This window comes from Camarhynchus parvulus, chromosome 1, assembly GCF_901933205.1.
Source record: "Camarhynchus parvulus chromosome 1, STF_HiC, whole genome shotgun sequence".
Lineage (NCBI taxonomy): Eukaryota > Metazoa > Chordata > Aves > Passeriformes > Thraupidae > Camarhynchus > Camarhynchus parvulus.
In genome coordinates this window covers 50,219,443-50,243,588 of record NC_044571.1, presented here as the reverse complement: position 1 = coordinate 50,243,588, position 24,146 = coordinate 50,219,443, and the positions used below count along the sequence as shown (strand labels likewise).

The 24,146-nt window shown below is 41.9% G+C and overlaps 1 protein-coding gene across 3 annotated transcripts in view; it reads right to left on the bottom strand.

Moving 5' to 3' along the window:
- Positions 1 to 23,747, bottom strand: part of KLF12 (Kruppel like factor 12) — a 234,754-nt gene extending 211,007 nt beyond the window's left edge. For 2 of the 3 annotated variants that reach the window (XM_030965666.1, XM_030965828.1), the window contains exon 1: positions 23,616 to 23,747. The gene's annotated coding sequence lies outside the window, so the exon portion shown is untranslated. Of the gene's footprint in view, positions 1 to 23,405; positions 23,530 to 23,615 lie in introns of those variants that run through there. The other variant, XM_030965753.1, reaches the window with a different exon arrangement.
- Between the last annotated feature and the right edge of the window lie 399 nt (positions 23,748 to 24,146).

Below are 24,146 nucleotides of genomic sequence, written 5' to 3'. Positions count from 1 at the left end.
CCAAAATGAAAGGTGTGCCAAGAGCAAAGCAGCTGCCACAGGAAGAGGTGCACTCCACTTTCAGTGGCAGCAAAGCCCTTAACTCTGTGTGTCCTGTCTGCCCTCACCAGGCTCTGGCAGTCTGAAGTCTGTCTTTCAACTTTTACAGATGGGTGTAGGTTAACAGGTTGCTGGAGCGAGGGAGCAGTTTTGAGCACCCATCCTGAAGCCCAATTTCAGATTATGTCTATATCCAGAAGGACTTAAAATCTTTAAAAGTCACAGTAAAGACACAGACCAGAAGATATTCAACACACAGTAAGCGACAAAGTTGTCTCCTTGACAAATAAAAATTCTGAGCAAATATGACAGAAGAGAACACATGTATCCTTTGCTCTGAAATGGCCTGAATGTCAAGCAATAAGGAAAACAGGAGGAACAACAATGAAATGGCAACAACAAGGACAAGACGCGATTGGGGGGGGGTTAACCATCCAACCAACCAACCCCAACCATAAAGGGTTGCAAATGGTTTTAAAAGCTAAGGGAAAAGTGATTTTGTGGCATCTCAGATAGATTTGATGCAAGGAGCTGCCTTCTAAGTAGAGAGGAAGAACAAGAGGAGGTCAAGAAGAGCAAAGAGCCAGTGAGAGCAGTGAACCATCACTGCCACGAACAAGCTCCTTTGCTGCGCAAGCGCCAGTTGTACTGAAATGACACTTAGAAAACTGAGTAAAGTAGTTCATGTACAACACAGCAACAATCAAATGAAGAATGGCTGAAACACACAGAAAAGACCATCTTTATCTACATAAGTGCAGTACCTATAGAACACACATATATGTATCTACAAACACTACTTAGTGCATTTTGTAGTCATAAGAAGGGTTTGCCCACATTCAAACTTTCAGCATAATGCTGATGTGCTAAGGCCTGGGTTGTTTTTCCATTTGTCTTGACTTGTTTGTGGCTTTTTTTTTTTTTGTGATAAGTATCACCTCATGGCTCTCCTGCGTGTCTGCTTGCATCCATCTACTCCCCAGTATCTTACTCTAAAGACTCTTAAAAATTCCTTTGTGGAAAGCTTATAATAAGAGGATCTTAACCTATTACCTGTCTTGTACAAATAAAACAAATTAAATATTTGAAAATGGAACATTTAAAACACATTTATGGATAAAATTCTCCAACAGAACAAGAAAAGCACAGTTCAACTCTGTGACGATGCAGAACTGCTGATTAACTAACTGAATAGCTTTTGTGCTACCAAAGCAAATTACACAATTTACAGTCGCTGAGTCTGTGGACAGACCCAAATGAGGAGATCAGCTTCTCTTCAAAGGGACCACCCATGTACTCTTTGTTATTCTTCATGGCCTTCTGATCAGGCGCTACTGTTAGCAAAACTGAAGTGTGCTTTGAGTACTGATTTAATTACAAAAAATCTTGTACGAAAGATCTTGGCAAACAGGTTGATAATAGTATTCATACACTTTCTGAAATACTTACTGAAGAATAATCCATTTGGATGCACTGTAACTCTGATATAATTCAGTATGAAGACAGAAAAATTAGTTTTAAAACTTTACTTTTCTGATTTCAGTTTAACAGAATTCTGATGTACTAAACACAGACAGGGTTTTGTGTTCATATGGTTGGTACCTGAAGAGAAAGATCACAATTTTTCTTCCTGCCTTCATTCTAGTAGAAACACTGACAGAAATCCCATACTATCCAAATCCAGCCTCTCCAAGATTTCATCTCCTTGTCACTGCTATGCTACAATTTGCATGAGTTAAAACCTGAATCACATTTTCATCTGTCTGAAACCATTATCCTGGTAAAATACGTAAACCTTTAAAGCGACACAATGAAGAACATCTCATACCATTCAAAATCTGTACTGATCTGAAAATGATGGCAACACTTCTTGAGAAAAGGGTAGTTAATATCTCCTTTGTGTTGATATTAAACCAAGTTTTACACTTGTGAATACAAAGGCAAATGATGCAAAGGTAATAATTTCTTTGGTTGCCTCTCAATACCTCCCAAATGTGGAAGGGTAATAACTGTCTCCAGTTACTTACTCAGGCAAGAACTTTTAAGGAGAGCCCTCTATCAAGAATGCTTCTCATTAACATCCTATGCTTATTTATAAATACATACAACCCTCCCATTTTTCAAAACCTCAATATGAAGACTAACACCAGAATCTGCTCTGTTTCAAAAGCAGATGCACTTTTTTCAGTACCAATGGGTAAATTTTCAGGCTAATTTTACTCCTTCAGTAAATGTGCTGAAACTCTGCACCTCTAGTCTGTCTCAATCCAGTCTAATACAATCCCCAGTTTTAGTAGCTTTACAACAACACTCACCTCCCTCAAGTATTATCATCAATATTTAAACAAGAGAAAAATGAACACTGATACCATCTCCAGATTCACACAGACAACCTGTACCAGGGATTGAAAGGGAAAGCCCTTGCCTACATTACCACATTCCCCAGTCTTTATCTTTCTCTGTACACTACTGCATCAGCTAGAGAAGTTAGTCACTGAGAAGTGAATTTGGAGAAGGCTGTTGCCCAATTACCTGGTTAGATTTCAAAGCCCAAAAAATAAAGGACAGCATAACAACACTACAAAAAAAAAAAAAAAAAGAAAAGGAAATCATACACACAGAGCTTAATTAAGAGGGAACAGCTGGCAACAAGACTGGAGGGACTTTTAAGTGCTATGAAGAATATAAGTGCAAGCTTGAATTAATAGTTTCTTCTATGTATTATGCTTGAACAAGATGAACAATGCTGAGTTCCTGTATTTTCCTAATGAAGTTAGCTATTTTCTTAGACAGGGAAATGAAAGTAGACAATGCAGCAGTCTGTATTTAATTCCTTTGCTATCACCTGCATGTGAATGGAGGCCTCTATTTATCTGCTGTGCTTTTATTATGAAAAGGAAGCAAACAGAAGCTCAAATTGTCAAGTATTAAAAAGAAAAAAAAATAACCTTTTTTTTTTAAGCCCAAACAAAATCATAAAATACAAAAATCTGCATGAAGGAAAATTAGCTTAAGTATCTATGAAAAGAAGCAAAGAAGGCCCCAGAGTATCTACAAATGACAAGATTTTTCACTATCGGAAATCCAAACACTACAATGAAACTATACAGATACTTCAGTTTAGCTATAGTGACATTCAGGACACACCAAAGTAACAACCCAAGCAAAAAGCTGCTAGTGACAGAACTGAAAGTGAAACTCCACTGTGCAATGTCCCTGCTGCTTGCAAATTAAAAAACCCTTGACTTTTGAAAAGCACAGTTGTTTAAAAAAAATCCCTCAGTGGGCCATTTTAGATTTTGACATGAAGTGGTTTATTTCCCTGAATAGATACTCTTCTATCTACTGTGTAAACAGTGAAAACTTCACTCTTTAAACTTTCAGTAAATCCAATGTTAACACACTTTTTTTCCCCTATGCCACAGTTTCTGTATATTTGTACAGCATCTCAGCTCCAGCTGAGATGAACCTCTGGTTCAGAGAGGCATGCTCTCCAGTCCCCTGCAAGGATGAAGCTTCTGCTAATGAGTGGGAAGTGACATAGTCAGAAAAGAGCCAGATGCTATGCAGGTGCACAACTCTGGGCAAAGAGCTGCTCTTACAGCCAAACAACCTGGATGTACCCCTGCAGAAACACAGGCTCTTCAGCTGGGAATAACAAAGTCCACCAATGTATATTTTCAATATTCCCTGCTCACCAAAGCAGGTGGCACCCTAGCACTTTCAGGACAGTGCTTCCAGTAGTTTATCGCTTCTGAGCAGCACAACTTTATTCCCTCATTCCCTGCTATTTGGGGAGTGAATCTGGGTCTTGCTGCCCTTGCTCTGTTATCTCTTATTCTCCTAAACAGCCTGTTGGCAAGTGGGAACCCAACCAGTTCTCAGATTCACTAGGAAGATACAAGATGATGTGGTCCACCTACCTCCCACTGCCCCCTTACCGAAAGTCACTTTAGTCCTCCAGCAGCTCCCCTCTCAATTGCCCACCTTGATCCCCAACTCTCCCCTGTTTTAATTCAATTACTGATTAATTTCAGAAAAACAAAACACCTTTAACTCAGTAAGAAGCAGATGCTCCTCCTCCCTCCTCTCCATTCCCACCTCTATCTCACCCCCCACACATAGAAAAATACTCATAATGCTCCAATTAAGAGTACATTCTTAAGTCCTGTCCACAAAATCTCAACATTTATTAGTCTGAGACCACCACCATGACTAAGTAAGGCATGAACACTACAGTGTATGAACTGTCCCCTGTGTTGCAATGTGATTTTCTGAACAACATGCTCATTTGTACATTCTACAGTATTTCACAATACATATAATGTTTCATTTCAAAAAAGCTAGCCAAGTAAAAACATTTCCCATTTTGCAGAGACATAATTCTGCAGTTTGCTAACTAAAGAGGGTGTCTGGCAGTATCTCAGATTTGGGGTTGGTTTTTTTAAGAGTAAATGAAAAATGGGCTGTTTTAACTTGCCATTTGACAATTGAATCATTCTCCCTTAAACCTAGTAATTTTCATTCTCCCAGTAACTTTATTATTTACCTGTGCCCAGTCCAGTATATTGCTGTTTGGTGAATGTATTTTCAAGTCATACAGATCTGAGCCCAGATCAAGTACATCTGAAACACAAGTCCAGAATAATTAGTTCCTTACAGTCAGTGAGAATGACTCTTTGGGCTTTGCCAATTCTACCACAACTTCTCTTCCTCATCCTTTCCTCTTCTCAGAGGAAGCCATCTGCCACTGGCTCAAACCTCACACTCAGCAATGACAGCCTGGTGACAGACACAGTACTGAAGACATGAAACAGCCCTTTCTGATTTGAAGGACTTGGCGTCTCCAACTTACCTCCACACTAGCTCCTCCCATGTAGAATCACAGAATGGCTCAGATTGGAAGGGTCTTTGAAGATCAACTTCCCAGGTTCCAAACACCCCTGCCATGGGCAGGGACACTTGACTAAACCAAGTTGCTCAAAGCCCCATTCAACCTGGCCTTGAACACTTCAAATGGCTATTTCAGCTTCATCATGAAAAACATCTTATCATGGAGCTGAAAACAGAAGTCTTCATCTTCCTCTAGCAGAAATAGCTCTCCTTTCTTTCATAATTGGGTGACAGGTAACACAAGTGCTCTGTCCAGAAAGCTTTAACACCGTGTAGCTCTCATGCCTGGTAAGACAACTGGCGGACAGTCAGAGATTCACACACGTCACAGGCTGAAGGTAACCGAGAGAGATACTTACTTTCCACTTGAATTGATATTTCTCTTTATCTGTGCCTAATGTCATCTCTCACTTCTTTCATCACCTTATTCATAAAAGTCAATACAACCTAGAGTAAGAGCTGGTGTATCTGAGGACTGACACTGATGCTCGGCTGGAGCTGCTTTAGAGCCACCACAAAGACAAGAGGTGCTCTGCACCTCCAGTATTATACACGCAACAGCTAAATAAATATCACATAACTGTTTCTAAATCTACCTAGACATGATAAAAACAACAAGGATTCAAAAACTAAAAATAATATCAATATTCTGCCACAAAAACAGTGAATATATGAAGTTCCCTTGATGATTCTACAGGAGTGAGTTTTTGCAACTACCAATTTAATGGTGGACACCCTAGAAAAATCAGGAAAAAACAACAGGTCTAAGGGTGGTTTTTTTCCCAGCTTCTCCCTCAGAGGTTGCATACCTTCTATGGCTATGATTTAATCACTTAAAGTGAGTGATACTCAGAAGACATTCACCATATTATGAAATGAAAAAACCCAGAATAATGGAAGCAATATCACACTGCCATCTCATACATTTTTATCTTCTACTTTTGTATTCTAAGAATTCTCTATACATCTTCACTGCAGTTATTCCTTCGTCCTTCTAAGTTTAAGTTAGTGTCTTCTCTCCAGACTCCTCTGGAGGCATTTATCTTACAATCAATCCTGCAATATGAAACTCATTTTGTATTGGCACAATGGCTTCACATGAAAACAATCCTAATTTTAGCAGGATTCTTATGCTGTAAACCCTTGTTCCCACCTTGACTGACTTTGCAGCAATCCATGTTGTTTATTTGGTTACACAAAGAACTAGAGTTAATTTGATATCATTATCTTCCTGTGTTTGCCATCCTAAGCCTTCACATTCAATTTTTGAGGCATGGTTATGATCCTCAATGAACAATTCTGTATACCTGTTCTGACTTCAGCCATACACAACCCTACCTTCTGCTTCGATTATCTGCAGACTTTAACCAAACAAAAAAACACCCCACCCTAAAACTTAAGTGCTGCCATTTCTCAGTCTTCCCTCTGCAAACACCAAGAAAACTTTTTTGCAGTTTACTGTCCTCCCTTTCAGCGTAAAGCTTCAGCACACAAGTTACCAACAAGTCTCCATTGTTTTCTGGGATTTTGCAACATTGCCATTTTCCACGTTTTCTTTTCCACAGGTTCCTAATTCCCTCCTCCTGTTCATTAATCTTTCTGCCTCCTCACAGCCTCTTCCACTGTAATCCATAGCCATTACATGGGGTAAGTCAAGAGCAAGCTGCCCTGACCAGCTAGAACCAGCCTGAAAAACAATACAGATTAATCCTTCCTTAGCATCCAGACAGACAAACAGATAGCCTTCAGGATGTTAGACACTATTTACAGAACCACTGGGCAAAGCATTTCTGCTTAGTTCAACTGGCTGATGAGAAAAGACAGCTTGGCCCATGAAGGAAGGTTTCTGTGGTACCCTACCAGCTCTCAGTCCCTGGTCTCACAAGACACAGAGCTCACAGACACAGCCATCTTATCTGACACATTCACCCACAGGTTTCAGCAGTCCTTGCTTGCCCACACCACCAAGGCCTCTGAATATTGAGGACCGGATCCTTCCAAGCACCTGTGCAGACACCTGCCTGCATCCCACCTCCCACTTCCAGGATAAAATCCTCCTGCAACCCCAGATGAAGGCAGACCTAAGCTCATCCTGCCTTAATTAATATAGCTACATAAGGCCACCTACCATAATCACCTTTATAATCTCCAAGCAAAGCACAGCTCATAAGGAGTAAGGATGTCTTGTATAAAACGTGGAAGACATCTTGGGGGAAAAGAATCCAACAGCTTGAGACACAAAATCTTACCCCAGTCTAAAAGAGAGGCACAGACTTGCATGTTCATATTCTTTCAAATTACTTTATCTTTTCATCCTAATATACCACACCTTCTTTAAAACTCTGCCTTGCCACCTCCTCATGGCCATGAAACTACTAGCACTACAACCAGCAGACAAACACGTAGCTTTTCTGCAGGAAAACCCAAGATCTCACCTCATCTCTGCTCTGGAGATGTTCTCCTCCAGATTAAGAGCACATGGAATACAAGGCTTTCCCACTCTTAATTTGGGAATGGTCAGAGGTGTTCTCATGCCTCCAACCACCTGATTGCTCCTGCACAGCCATAGCTGTTTTGGGAGATGAACTAGGAAAGTAACACATGTTAAGAATAACTCAGTGAAACAGAAGAAGTTTGGGCAATTTCTTGACCCAATCCTGCTGACAGCAGAAGCTGTCTGAGTGACAGAGGGACACGCACCATAGGAGATGGGTGGTAACTGGAACCATATAAGCCAGTGCTGACATCAGAAGAACAAATTAAACCATGGCCAGCAGGACCTCAATTAGACTGACTGAACCAAGACCTGCTCCTCACTGAAGAGTACACAGAGGCAATCTTCACCCAGCAGTCAGCACTCACAACATGTATGCAACACTGCCGTATGCTTCTTCTCCCATATTGGTGCCCCTTTCCACCCCACTAGCATAAATCTAACACCAATTTCAAGATAACCTAACACTGTGCTCCAGGGATAAAGCAGCCTTCCATTAAAAAAAAAATTAACATGGCCAGCAAGACCAAATTATGACCAGAAGTCTTTAAAAGCAAGTGTATATGAAAATTCCTATACAATAAAAGATATCCAGTTAAATGGAATTTACTTAAGCTTATCACACAATCTCTTGCATGAACACAACAAGGAGCATTCAACTCCCTCCACAGTTTTAAAACATTTACAAGACATGAATGACAATTTACAGCATCTAGACTTCACCATGAAGAAAGTACTCTACATTGCACTCCATCAGTGGTAAGGCACTATCTGACTTTTAAGAGAAACCATTTTTTCATTTTGTCTGGAGTTGACCTGTTTAACAAAGGTGAAACTGGAGCCAGGGCTCCCAGTATCCCTTTTCAGAATCCCTTTTCCATTGAAACTCAGATTTTTTTTTCCCAGTTCTCCAGCATTCAGAATTGGCTATTACACCAAGAAATACAGAATTATTATAAATGTCATTCCTTGGACATGCAGTGACTTTCAACATGGCCAGAACTCTTTAGAGATATTAATTTAAAAGCCTGAACCAACAGTTTAGGATTTCCTCTAAGCTGCAGCTTTCTGAAGTCAATATTTGTAAATCATGTTTCATGTTTCCAAGGAAACCAAGTGGGTAATACCTCTTGCAAACAGCCTCCTTCAATACACTTTTCATGGCTACAAGGCTCACAGAAGTTATTCTGAGTCTGACAAAAAAGTTACGCTTTTCCTTATATCTTCCAAAAAAACATATCATCATGCATAGGCAACTGAAGTAATGTACACAGCAAGCATTTACACAAATCTCTCTGGACCCTGCCATCAGAAGCACACATCTTATAACCATTGTATTACTCAGCTTTTGTATGTATTTTTCCCAATGGTAGACCTAAAAGTGTCCTGAGTAAATAGCATTACATTCATTTTGCACGTGTAAAAATGAGGCACTTATTAAATGACTTCCAAATCATCAGTCAGTGTATCACTTACAGTGTGTATCTCACCACCCTCTCTAAAAACATTATTATGCATCTCATAGTAAAGTTCAAATATTAATGAAGATAGAAATCAAATCTAGGAACAGAGCAGCATATTGTAACTATGCTGCTTACTTGATCTTTTTTCTACTATTTTTCTTACTTGACAGATATTTACAACAATTTAAAGCATGACTGCTCACTGCAGCCTGCAGACATAAAATAATAAATGGTGAGGAGCAAAAATTAGTCAAAGTAATTTTGTTGATGGGATCTTTGGAAAATGCAAGACCATGAGCTAAGCAGCAATAACATAATATTGTTACCTGAAGAAGAAAGGAGGAAAAAGTAAAGTCTTAAATAGAAATAACAAATTTATGAATTCCACTTTGATAACTGTGAAGACTTAAAGCTTTAAAACAAAATGCCTGCAACAGTATTTTTGTGCTCTTGCACACTGAAGGCAGATCAAAGCAACACAGAAATTCATTTTCCTGTCTGTTAGAAGTTCTGTAAGACTTCTGTTTCCAAACAGCCAGGTAATGTGCTTTTACACGATATATTTAAAGAGCATTTTGTGTCCAAACATTCCTGTTGAAAAACAAAGATTCTGAAGCTTCACCAAAAGAATACAGACTGGAAAATACATATCACACCCTCTCATCTGCTCACATCTATCTACAATACACCTTCAGCAACTGTTTTACTACACAAAACATACCCAGAGCTCAATATGCTGCATTTTGCTTACTCAGAGAAACTCAACCCTGGTTAAGACATGGATGCTTTCTGGTGGGTCAGGGTAATCAAAGAAACAGCAGGTCTTCAAGAATCTCCTCTGGAAGTAATATGCACAGAATCAAACTCATGGGCTTTGGCTGTAGCAATTCACTGCATCCAGCACGAATCTGCAGCTTAGATAGACACATATTCAAGAACAGCACACAAAATAAAACCTAAAACCTCGAAGGAGAAGCCAGAACATTTATGACACTACAACAGAGGATTGTTCTAACAACAAAAATGAATCCATTGCACCAGAATCACTTAACACAACACACCAGACATCACACTAGGTGCATCAACTTCTTTGGTAAGCAATGAAAACCAGTGTCTGCCTTGCAGCAAGTCTCAAAGTTGTCTGCAGAATAAAAAACATCATTTCACAGCTCAGGACTGAGATGATAGTAATGGACAAGATGTTCAGGGGACAATAACCAGTGCTGCAATAAGAGAAATCCATGTAGCATGGTAAGTATACTCAGCAGCAAGTAGTTTTCAAAACACCTAAGTCAACACTGAGCAACAAAGGGCTTTCTTTCGCCACCATTTACTCATGAAATACACACCTTCACTTTTCTGGGACCATCTATGTCCTCTCCACAGCCCTAAATTTAGTAGCTTCTCTCCCCTGCATCCTGCCTTCATCCCAGAGAGGGGCAATGCACAGAGTCCAAGAGCACCACCGGGAAAGAGATGGGAAAGAACAGAAATATCTTCCCAAAATCCCGGAGGCAGAACAAACACAAGGACACATAGAAAAGGCAGACCACACCTAGACTGCAAGGAGAGGAAAGGACCCCCAGGACCCTCCTGCTGGATTGCAAGTAAAGTCATGGTCACCTCAAACCTCAGCTGTCCCAGTTACAGAAGAGCAGGACATGTAAAGCATCTGACAGCCTGACCTAAATGAAAGAAATGGAGTTGCTTTCCATGTAGCAACTTGTGAGGTACTACAAGCTTTTCCAAAGGTACAAGACACCAGCACTGGAGCCACCACGTGCAGCTCCAGCTGCCTATGGCAACAACCCAGAAACCAAGGGGTTACTGCTTCACTACACTGTTTTCAGGAACTGCTGCAATAAACCCTCAGCAGAAATTCAGGGCTCCAGGGACCTATAATACGCTATGTCATCTATAACACAAAAATGTAAATTAAGGTTTTTACATTTAGAATTGTGCAATAGAAACTAATTTTGCATTAAAAAACCTTAAAAGGGCTAACAGTCGTTGCATGGAGAAAGCAAGAACAACATTACTGGTGAAGAAATAGAAACACCTAAACATTCTACTTGAACAAAAAAATGGAATCAGTATTAGCCTTTGCAGGGAAAAGATTTTAAGCTAATGACCACAAATGCTTTAGGCTCACATTTCTTCTTTGCCACGCAAAGCACTGTACTCAGATGACAAAGTTCCAAAGTTCTGTGTCGAGACATTCATGAGCTTCATTCAGGAGCCTTGTACATCACTGCCAGATAGCACAGGGCTATTTCTTAATAAACTGGTGGTTCCTAAAGAACATAAAGATCATAAACAGTAGCAAGCTCAACAGAGGAAACTGAAAGCATCCCACTGGAAACCTCAAGAGACGCTGCACTGAAGAACAGTCTGTCAAGGAGGAGGAACTGGAGCAAATGCTGGGACTAACAAATCACCAAAAGTCACCTGGATCTTACAGAGGTGGTATCTTTCCTCACAGGCCAATTTGTTTCACAGTAGTAGTGCATGAGGTGACTGTAAAATTAGCTTTGTAATGTATTTTGTTTTCCTTTTTAAAAACCCAGATAAGTAAACACCCATTTGGACTTCTCTCATGAGCAGAAAGAGACAGTCCTTCATCAGAGAGTCTTCATCGTGCTGAGATGTATTTCCAGTGCTCTTTACCTGGTTCATTTTGCTCTCAGGCAGCTTGAAGCATTAATAAAACCTTTCCTCTGACCACCACTTTCCAGCTTCCTAACTTGCTGCACAAGGCTAGACTGCACAATGGTCCTTGTTTCCAGCCCTGATCCTTTTCACAGGATCTGCACTAGTTACGTCAATTTGCAAAAAGAAAGCAAACAGCCAACAAGCCTCCTTCTCCCTCTTTGAGGAAGAAGCAAATTACCTTTCCAGTTGTACTGCTCTTTGATAGCTCTGTGTCCTACATCATTTTGCCTGGCTCCATGACAAATACAAGTAGAAAGGAAGTTATCACACTGAATGAAACTACACAATGAAAAAACTGGCAAGCAAAACAATCTTGCTTTGGTCTTCAGTTGCTATTTCAAGAAGATCGGGAGAAGGCAGGGAAAAAAAAAGGAGAAAGGTGCACCTTTAGTTTCCTTGTAAAATAAGGTTACTTATGATCACAGTTTTAAAGTCAGAATATGCAGAAATTAAGTTTCATTTAGATAACTGTATCTCTTTGAAGACTGAGGAAGTAGAGCAGTGTATACTTAAGCATTGAGAAATGTCTCCAAAAAAAAGACAATATAATTAAAGTGAAAAGGTCTGGTTTGTTTGAGCACCAGCAGGGCTTCACAGATAAGATTACTGTTAAAGAGCAAAACTTCCCCAAGTTGAGCTCAGCAAAATCACCAAGTCCTCTTAGTAACTCTTTTCAAACCGGTATGATTAATGAAGAGCAGTTGCAGGGGAGAGGGAGTGGACTATCCCATCATTAAATTTGAAACGATCTCTAAAAGGAAGAAAGAAAAAACCCAAACCAAAACAGAGTAAGAGACTTAAAGGTCTGAGAAAGGCAGCACCAGGTAAGCACACCAAACACTGGAGGAGCCTGGGTGCTCCTGCTCAGCTGGTACCTTTGGCCAATGAGCATCCTATTTCATACTTTAGATAATACACTGAAAATAAATGCCCAAAAAGGCACCTGAGAACTGGGGTGTCAGTGTTATCAGCTGAGAATAAATCAAGTATTTGAAAAAATTATCTTCATATGCCGCTTCACAAAGCAAGAGCAGCTGGCCAATCCTTCCTTTTGACAATGTTTAGAAGGAGCAGGTTAACCAAGGCTGCTCCAAAACTTGTCTGGTAAAGAAATGGCTTTTTCCTGTAACACTATTATATGTTTCAATAAAAAAATTCTGACTCTTATTTAAATTTTTCACCAAAATTACATTTGAATTTATGAAACCAATTTACATCCCTTCTTCCATCAATACCCAAGCAGCATCCATTCGCTGTTGAAGTTTCAAAGAAACTACTTACCCTATAAAAAACACAGACTAAACAAAACTGAAACACAAACTAATCAATAAGCAAGTGCAGAACAGAATATCTTACTTCTCACAGCTTATTCAACCACCACAAATTACTGGATCATTCAGAAGTTGAAAAAAATCTATCATGAGCAAATTAAACTGGGTAAAGACATTTCTCTTACAGTATTTAAATATAAACAATATGCTGAAGGTGATAGTTACTAGTTCTAAAACTTCCCAGGATATTTTTAACAGAAATTTAGAATTTTTCTTAATAACAAAATACTATTTTTCCTTTATTCACCATAGAAGTTATTTATAACACTAATACATTTTATTAAGATATTTAAAGAAACCTGGCATATCAAAAAGAAATCAAGATATTATTAAAAGTTATTTTAATTATGTTTTCCACGTTTTATGAGTTTTAAGTACAGTTGACAAAGTCAATCATAAAACTGAACTACCTAGTAAATCAGAAACATGTCAGCTGTACCATAATATTAAACATCTGAAAATTCAAACACAGCAAATCAACATTAATTCCATGAACTTTTAAAATGTACAGGTATGCATACAATGCATTCTCTCAAACAGCAATTTGAGTATACTCTGTGTAAAGACTATTTTGTCTGCTGTGTATCAGCACACTAAGCATCACTTACCCAAAAGACAGCAGTAGGAATGGAAAATGAGTAAGAACTGCAGAAACCAAACAAGATTTAAACTGATTGTTTAAATCAAGTTTTCCTGTCCACTACTTTGAAGTCAAAATTATTTAAATCAACTCACTGTCTTTAACAGCCACAAAGTAAAACACTGTTCAATTATGCATATTCTGAAAATGAAGACAGAGAAGGAATTGACAGGAGACTGGCTGACCACTCATTTAAGAGACAGAAGCACAACAAGGTTAAGTGGCTGGAAGCCAAATATGTGGCTAAATTCAGGGAAGAAATAATGCATAGAGATTAGAGTAATTATAACCACTGGAACAGCTCACCAAAGACGACAGTTGATTGCCCACTGCGTAAAGTTTTTTACATTACAAACATCTACTCACAGAATGCTCCAGCACCAAGAGACCACGCACAGTTTGTGCAGGACAAGGTGATACTCTACTGATGGCATTATTGAAACTGAATTAGATGATCACAGCAGTCTCCTCTGATACACAAATCAATGAAACTACAATTTGATCCCATGAGAGATACTATAATATATATTTCTTCTTACTTCACCAAGTCCTGCCTCCAGTGAGTATACTGAATTTGACTTTTACACCTCCTGTGCTATCTGCTTAAATGCCAACCTGTCCACCACCAACTAAGACTCTGAACATATGTGGCTAAATTCCAATTTGTTCATCCAGGCAGAAATCCTTAAACGTCTTTGCAACTTGTATGTTGGTTAAATGTGGCTTTGTGGGTTCACTTCTTCTATGGCATTTCAGCACTGTCAAGACACTTTTAGGACATAATTTCTGTACTTGACACTGCTGCCAAACCTCAAGCTTCAAAAGAGCTGCAGTCTAGTCATTCAAATTTTAAACTGAAAACTCTATAATGTCTGTAAAATACTGACTGGAATTACTGTTTTAGATCATACCAAGTGATTGCCATAGCATGTGTCTCATTTCTGTTCTTTCCTTCAAAAATTACTGTTACAGAATCTTTGAGAGATTAGAATTTCTGGGTTTTCTGAACTAGTTCTAGCATTTTCTAATACAAGGAGAATATTTCCACTGATTATTTTCGTATTTCTAATACATTAGCAATACGAAAAGACTTTTCACACTAACCTCATGTTTCTATTTTTGATATCACAGTAATATGCAAGGAGTCAGATTGGGTATGGGAGTAACCCTAGCCCGCTCTGATCTCCTAAAAGACACTACGGCACCCGCAATCAAACGCAGGGAACACCTTCACCCCACCTTTCCCTCTCTCTGCCATGGAGAGCCATGCTTTCAGGAGGGCAGGCCTGCTCCAAGGGCTTGCCACGTAGGCACTGAACTACTGAGAATATAATCCTTATGCAAAGCAAGTAGCAATTTTAGCAAATACACACACACACACACACATATATATATAAAAATATAAATGTAATCTATAAAGGTTTCTTTGGTCAAATGTCTTGAAAACACAACTGTACAAGTAGAAACGTTAAGAAAAAACAGGGGCAGGGAGTAGTTAAAGTGGCTAAGGTTTTTGTTGAAGGGAAGCCACTTTCAAATAACCCAGCATCTAGAAAATGTGGCTGCTTATAAGAATTCAGCGGCTTTTTAATGAGAAAGTCATCAACAGAAGGTTACAGCAAGAGGAAGAGAGTAGCATCCCTCATCCAAAGAGAGGTTGAGCAGCGCTGCTGGCAAGAGGCAGAAAGCAGCACAATAATTAAACATACAAGGATGAGAACTGATGGATGGGAACATGCAGCATTCAACTGCACTCAGAATCCATCACAAGGAGAAACTTCCTTCTTTTACTTTAATTCCTCTTTTTTATTTCCTTTTTTGTTTAAGACAAGAAACAAAGATGTATCCATGAAAGCCACACAAGTGGAACTTCAGTAGTACTGGGGGGAGATGCGGGATCTGAAAGTACAATTATCTTTTATTTCTGTTGATGGACTTCAGGCTATCACCTCAAGAGAACTTGGGTATCAAACCACTCTGCACCTGATGCTGTCCCTACTATAGAAAATCCCAGCCTGGCTGGGTCTACGGGCTCTCACAATATAAGGGCTAAGTTAAACACCAAATAACTAAAGCCACAAGAAGAGCCCACAGAAACTGCTACTCCTTCTTCACCACCACCAAACCCTTCAGGGCCTCCAGTGCTTCTGCCAGGATCTGAGCACTGCAAGTGCTCTCTCACTTATTTTTTAACAAGTACAATGTACTCATTTACGTGTGAACTAAACATCTGAGACTTCCTGTATTGTCAGTGAACAGAGAGGTTTTCTGAAGGCCTTTTGACCATAAGAATTATTCTGGTGTTGTGATTTTAGTACACACTGCTGAGGCGAGGATGAGCTAAGCCCTTCTTTTTTGGAAAAGGAAAGTATTTTATTCAAACTCTCCACCAGAACTGACTTAGGCAGGTGTCTGTGATTGCTATCCATAGAGTTCAGTCTTCCATCCCTGCCTATCCCACATACTTCTTTAGCATTGCAATGCAGAAGAAATGCTGTGTTCCTAAGTGCAGCAACATGTGAAACCTAAAGGACAGCACATTTCCAGCGAGCACAAAATAAATCTTCTCAGATACTGGCTGGGATGCAAAGAAAAGAAAGTGCACTAAATCTCTTTTTTTTTTTTAAAGTTTATGATGTTTAATTGTTTGATGTGAATGTTGAAAACTTTCTCCCACTAAAGCCACAATAAAAAATTACAAATCTATCATCTTCTCAAAATAGGAGGTCTCCAAGTATTAAGATACACTCTTTCAAGATAGACATTTTATCCAAATGTTGATTTAGCTGAATATATATCTCAAAAGTAAAAGTGAAAATGGCAATGCTATCAGAAATAGCAGCCTCCAAATCTGCCTCCTAACTAGACCAATTCTGCATGCTCTCACTTTCAAAACCTCATTTTTTCCTTTCAAAATTGTGTAGAGCACTGTCTATGCAAAAGATTTCCTTGGCTAGATGGAACAAGTGAAAAATTAAGTCGCCTTGTAACTGCTACCAATTTATAGAAAGTGGAAAGGAATGTTTTTCTCTACTTTTTTTTTGTCTTAAGAAAAATCTTTTCATTTCCCACTTGGAATTTTCTTGCAACTGAAAGATTCTCTGAAAAAGAAACTGGAAGAGCTCCAACTACTGTCCAACACTTTAAAAGATTTTAAAGTGTCATCAATCACAGCTCTTTACATGCTCTTCTAGAGCACTGCCAACTTGTATTTGAAGACTAACTCAAAAGTGTTTCATGCCAGCATTAAACACTCAAAATAAAGACAGATACAAAACAACAAAAAAAATTTCTGTATTATCTGATTTTAAGTTAAGTCCTGCTCAGATTCCCATCAAATGTTACTACATAATACTAATAGTCATTATCTTCCCTTTTGTCTAGGAGGAATTGGCAATTTATATCATTAATCTTAAATATCTCAGTGGCTACCTCAGATGACAACATATTATTATGCCTGGTATAAAAGGTCCCTTCAATTCTTTGCAGACCATCTTGAAATGCTGATACCATGGGGAAAAAAAACAAAGGAATAATATCCATGGTAAATAACAAGTCACATGTATTCTTTGAAACTGATGTAACAAATTTCTAATACTACATATTCCAGTTAGCAAACTTCAATCATTTCAATAGAAATACTCAGTTTCTGGTTCTTCAAAGTCTGATTTGAAAGTATCTGAGAACACTGAGTATCTGAACCAGCCACTTCTGACAACTCTGGTAGTAAAAAAAATGCAAAAAAAAACAATTAGTACTTTTTCTGTAAAGAGTAGTCTTTTTGAAAATTTTTCCCTGAGGTATCCACAGAGTGAAATTGCTGGGTTACAGATACTTGCCTTTACCCCTGTCAATGGCAGCCTGTCAAGACTTGAACCAAGTATATGACAATTACCGATCACTCACGCTCAGGAAGGCTTCCAGAGCTCACTGATAGCATCTCCAGCTCTGCAAACGGACCTGACCTTATTTCCAGCTGGCCTGAGCTCTGCACACACCCCCTGCACCCACGCAGCCTGCCAGCATCACTGTGCTGCCCATGCTGCTGCCACGGACCTGTAAGGCTCCAGAACAGAGATGCAACACCACCAGCAGAAAAGCTCTTCTTGGACAAGGCAGAGAAAAAGAAATTATTTAGGCAGTCGGCAGGAGGATCAGCATTAGCACGCAAAACCTTGTGCTCTGTGCTGCTCTGACCACTGGACAACACCCCGCATTAATAGGGAATTAGGGTCACCGCTTGCCACCTTACAGAGAGGGTAACAAAGTGCCTGTCCCAGGTGACACATGACAAAATGAGACTAGAACTCGGGTCTCCCGACATGATACATCATCTGATTAATTATCCCCTTAGCAGCGCCGATGTCCAAGGTCATGCATTTGATTGTTCCATGTTTAAACAACGAGAACACACTCGCCCTACAGCCAGGCCAGGAACAAAGCTCGGGATTTCTGAGTCCCATCATTACTCTGCTATGTAGCAAATACCGTGCCAGCCATTAGCAAAGAGCACGCCTCATTCCCGTCCTGAAGGCTGGTTCACAGAGAGGACAAAAGCTTGCTACTGCTAACCAGACATTCCTTAACTCAAGTGGTGCTGGTCTGCGCTGCAACGCCCAACGCTGTTAATGCCACCCACAAAAGGATAAACACCATTGCACGTGAGGGCGTTTGTTACAAGAAACAAACAAAAAATATTTAAAACATTTCTATGTAAAAATAAACAAACCAGATTTAAAAAAAAAACACAGACATTACTAGGATTGCATTCAGAGGGTCAGAAATGTCAGCATGTGACAGTCTTGGCCAACTTTATTTAGTATCACTGAATATATACTTTTAATAGTCTTCAATCATAGCATCTCCCTTGATCCTGACAAACAGTTTTAGTTCCAATAAACCTTAAGCTTTTGCATCCTTGTGATTTTACTGAACTTTAAAAAAAAAATAAAAATCAGCAAGCCAACACTGAGGTAAGTCCTACCCTTGTAGCTGAGGCTGAAGGAACTCTTCTGGCACAAGACTTGATGTGTACAGATGCTGAGTGCATGAAGAAACAGACAGTATAAAGCCTACAGTCCCTGAATATATATCACATGACTTTACATATTCACTCCCAAGTTTTACCATGTATTTGAGAAACACTAGCATGCTACCATGCCATCCCAAAAATCCAAGTGATTACAGAAATAGCTACAGAACCAAGACACACCATAATTTGTATTTGTCTTCTCCAGATCAAAACACATCATTCTTCAGCAGACATAGATGCAAAAAAAAAAAGTATGTAATAACTCAATTTTGGTTTAGTCCCAAGTTTAGATAAGGCTTTCTAATTCATATGAAGAGCTATTACACTGAAGTCAAGAAAGTTCACAAAAGCTCAGTGTTACATACAGCATAGATACACTTTCTGGCAAGGTCATGCTCATTTTCCCTCTTCTTCCTATCTCTCAGCATTACTTTAAGAGCATTCTGCAGTCAAAAGGTAAATAGAACTAATTAAAGAACAGTCTAGCTTTTTCACATTGTAGAATCACAGAATGTTCTGACTTGGAAGGGACTGGCAAGATCATTGAGTCCAACTCTTAAATGAATGGCCCATACAGGGACAGAACCCACAGCCTTGGCATTTTTAGCACCATGCTCTGAGCAACTGAGCTCATCTCCTATAATCACTGCTTGGGAGCAAACAAGAGCACAGACTTCATATGAACTTCAACCCTATCAGTCACACCAAACTCTACAGAAGTATGAAAAAGTTCACATATTCAGGGCACAAAATCTAAGCGAACTTGCTGCACAGAAGATAGATTCAAAATGCAAACACAGCATGATTAGGGCTGGAATTTATATATATATATATAAAAAAACCAAAACTGACTTCACAACTTTCTTCAGATTGGTCCAATTTTACCCACTTTTGCAACAGTGCAACAAGGTCTGATCAACACTTCAAGGTTTGTCAACATATGTCTGTCTAGCTATAAACTAATGCAATCATTTTGACACTGAATCATCAAACATAATTTCTGCTGTTGTTTGGGGGGTTTTGTGTTTAGCAGCAACTTTAAAAAAATCATTCGGTTGAAGCAAGAGGTCTGTCTAAAGTTCAGTGGTTGAACACAGGGTAACGTTACATGGAACTTTTTCCAATGACAAACAATGTTGACAGTGTCATCCGTACTTCAGTGCAAAAGCATTTCTCCTTTCTCATGTAAACATGAATTTAATTTAAAAAAATAATTTTACTGCATAGGAAACATAGTCATTTCATGCTTCCACATTTTGCACCTGCAAGACTCAAAACTTGTCTTACAGACACAGCACAGTGCAACTGGCACAAAGGAAAGGAAAACCCTCAACCTGGCTGCTCAATACTTTACTTAACAACCCACTTTGAAACAGCACGTCTATTACATGTTTTCTTCTTAGCAGGAAAAGTGAGCATGCTTGTGTTTGCAGCTCCTCCTCTTTCAAAGACACACAGCTGCAGCTGTAGTAAACAACCACTAGTCAGGAGCTGAGAAGGTCAAAGTCTGTGTGCTGCATCCATTTCAGCTTTTCTAAAAACAAAATTTTCATTTCAGGAAATTCATTTTTTTACTCATTTTGTACTTAAGTCAAGGAAAGGCAAACCACAATCATTCTCTAACAAAAGAAACCAAGATACAATATTTCAAAAGCCACAAGCAAGGCACTTCAGTAAAAATAAGTGTTTTCAGATCTCCCATCTTTATTAATGAACAAACACATCATTCACACTCTCCTATTTTACTTGATTCAAACTAAGACTTGGTCAAAACCAACTTTGTGCTGATGAGACCTGTTCCACAAAGCAAACAACACTTACTGAAGGAAAGAGCAAGGAGGCTGGCCACGCAGAGAAGTGGTGCCAGCAGCCGAGCAAGGTTCTCGTAGGTCATCCAGCAGCCTGAAGCAAGGAGGCTACAGCACTCCATCTCTGGGAATGCTTGCATAAGTGGACATCATGCACCCAGCCATGATAAAAGCGCACTCAGCTTTCCCTTATTTTACAGACCATCCAAAATCTAAACAATGGCATACCCTAGCAGCACTGAAAACTCCACCAAATTACACAGATGTTCTGCAAGCCCCTGTGCAGCAGAGACCTCAACAAGCACTCAGGAAAGGCACTGCCCACTTTCCTCAAATACAGGGTCTGTATTTCTATTGAACTGTGGTGGTTACCACCACACACCACCTTGGTCTAGGCAAAGAGGAAAACAGTCACTGCCACTGGGTTCTGCAGCACAAGCCCTTCGCTGACCCCATTCTGACATCTCCCAGGGGAAGAGCAATTTCAGCCCCACATTTCTGCCTCCTCTCATCTGGACTAAAATTCTGCTCATGCATGTTCAGGTCTGGCTGATCCTGACAGAAACAGCTGGCAGAGGACTCCACGATTAGCCTGTCCTGGAATCTTAAAGTTTATTTTTAAAAGTTATTACACAGAGTCTTCTTGGGCTGTCAGGGGCCTTTCCAGAAAAGGTTTTTCTACAAGAAAGCAAAGAAAGGCCTGGAAATATTATCATGAACTACTGCTGGGGGGGAAAAGAGAGAATTAAAAATACATGAGTTCCCATCCCCTCTATTTACACGTCTGATATTGCCTCACTATCAGAAATAGAAAACAAACACTATCTCCCATATCCTAAACTCCTTCCCAGCCCATCCAGAATAGGTGCACTCACTCATCAAATGACCTACGACATCAGCTTTTTGACAAAGATGTTTCTCCCCCATAAAAAAGGTGCTCCTCAGACTGCCGCCCTCCTCCCAGTTCCACGCACAGTTAGGAAAAAAAAAAAGAAAAAAATACTAAAAGGGGAAAGAAAAAGAATTAAGAAGAGGAAAATGCCAGCAGTGTTGTTCTGGCGGCAGTGGGGGGAACGGGCGGGGGTGCTGGCCCGGGGAGGGGCGCGCATGGGTGTCACCACCGAGGGGGTGATGTCATCCACCAGCCTCCAGCCCGGGCACCTGCCAGCAGCAGCAGCCTAGCAGCGGCTGCCAGAGCCTCCGGCAGCACGGCCAGGGGAAAAAAATAAAAAGACAGCGAAAAAAAAAAAATCCGCAATGTTTCCCTTCGCTATGCGCGGTTGGTTTGTGACGATAGGTGACATGCCAGCTTGCGGAGAGCGGTTTCAACTTGATTACGTCCCATTAGAAAGACATTCAAGACACTCCCCCTCTCCCAGCACGAATAATAAATTAAAAAAAAAAAAAAAGCTGCCTCGGTTTATGCAGCCTTACGTCACTAATAAAATGCTCCTATCGCCCCATCTGTGACCTATTCAGCACAGCTACTAATCCCACGCTGCGACCACTTTGCTGTTCCTGTGCATTTCAGAGTTGTAGACCAACCAGAGAGCAGAAAATGGAGCCCATATGCCAGCGCTATATAAAGCAGCCTCGCAAAGTTGCCGCGAATAATCTACCTGCCGTGGCAAGATGAAAAGTGAAAAGCAAAAAAAAAGAAAAACCAAAAAAGGGTGGTGGAGGGTGGAAGAAGAGTACCGTTTACTTCACGATGGGTAATTTAAAAAATAAACTAGTTTACTGTCTTACTTAAGGGAAGGGGGGCTGCCAAGAGCTAGCAGGATTTTATAAGCTCTACACAGACCCCGATCAAGTGAACTTCTCTTCAGTGCTTCCTACCGAAACGGCTCCTACCTCCTCCCTAAGCGCACAAAACATCTTATTTCTCAAGCAAGCCCGTCTGCGGGACTGAATGCCACGCCAAGATCCGAAAAAAAAAAAAAGCCCAAAAAACCGCTGTCTGGACCGGAGCATCGCATCCCTGCAAACCGCGGGGAGGAGAATATAAAATAACCCGTCTGGTAGCTCCTGTCCGCCTCCCCCAGCATCCAACCACCAGCGGTGGTGCAGGATTTTGGGGGAGGCGGATAGGAGCCACATCTCATCCCAGAGGAAATTTCATCCCAGCAGCGGAAAGCTTTCGGAGAGCTTCACAGGGTGACGCTGATGCCATGGGGTAGGTAACCCATCTCCCGCAGCGGCTCTGGGCTCAGCGTTAAACGTAAATACCAGCGGCTTGCTTCCCAGGCTCCCGACTTCTGCAAGAGCGAGCATTTGTTCCACAGAAGACAATTATTTCTGTAGAAGGTAGTACAGCACGACACTCTTGCTTTTTTATTTTTTCACCCCATAGCGTGTTATAGTCCCATTTTTCTCCCCATTCAGCGTTACGCTCCGATTTTCCCTCCACAGAGCGCTACACTTTATACTTTTTTGATATTTGTTTTTATATATTAATTGCCCAGCCCCGAATGCGCACGGGGGCTGCCCGCCCCCACCCACACCCCCCCGGGGACGGCAGCACAAAGGGCTGGGCGCTCCCAGCTCGCTGCTCATCACTCCCCGCTTATCGCTTTTTATTTCCCCCCCCTCGCCTTTTCCACCGCCACCCCCACCCCTTTTTTCCCCCTCCTAGAGCCTCAGCGGGAAAGTTGAGGGAAAAGTTCGGGCCGGCGCCTAGCACCCTACCCCGGTATCGCTGCCGCCGGGGCACCGGCAGGGATGGAGGCAGGCGGGAGGAGGGGATGGATGGAGCGGGGGAGGGAGCGGGGGAGGGAGGGCACCGCCGTTAACCCCCGGCTCGCCCCGGCGGCGCCGGGGGAAGCGGGGGGGCCGCCCTGCCCCCCCCTCCCGTTCTTCAAAATTATTTAACTTCAGTATAGGAGCGGTATTTTGTTTGTTTGTTTTTTTAAATAGAGGCTGGCTGGGACAGCGGCAGCAAAACCCACACACATTAGCCGTTTATCCTGCTAAGAAAGGGAATCGGCACAGACCTGAGCAGAAGCGGCAGAGCAGGAGAAGAAACTGTTTCCTTCCCTGACACAGGGTCCCCGCTCTATGTCTGTCTGTCCGCCCGCCCCGCGCTCCCCGGGCAGTGCCCCGCGCACTCGCACCCCGCACCGGCGGAGGCAGCCGGCGGCCGTCCCCGGGAAATGAATGGGGGCAGCCCGGGGAGCCGCGGCGCTCGCTCGCCGCCGACTTACCCGCGTCACATGATGAGCCCGGGCAGGGTGGGCCGGGGGTGGAGGCTCCCGGCGCCGCCTGGCCGCGCCTCGCCTTGGGCCGCCGCGGCACCCCGCCGGCCGCTCAGACAAAGGCTCCGGACCGGTGTCCCCCTCCCCAACTACCGGCCCCTGCTCCGGCCACGGCGGGCGCCGGTGGCGTCGCTGGCATGCGGCGCGTCCCCGCCCCCACCGGCAGCCGGGCGGAGGGAGGGGGGAGGGAGGGGCCGCGCCCCCCCCCCGCGGCCGCCCCGGTGCGCCGCCCGCCCCGCCCGGGGGGTGGGGACGGGAACGCCCGGCCGCGCCTCCCCCTCCCGGCCCCGGCCCCGGCCCCGGCCTGGCCGCGGGGGGGGGCAGGGGCAGCGGGGCGCCGCGGGGAGGGGCCGGGCGCGGCCGGCTGCGGGGGCGCCGAGGGGAGGCCCGGGGCGAGGGGGCGCCGAGGGCGGGGCGGGGTAAAGAGGCGCCGGGGGAAGCTCAGCGGGGTGCGGGGCCATGGGGGAGCCCGGGGGGAAC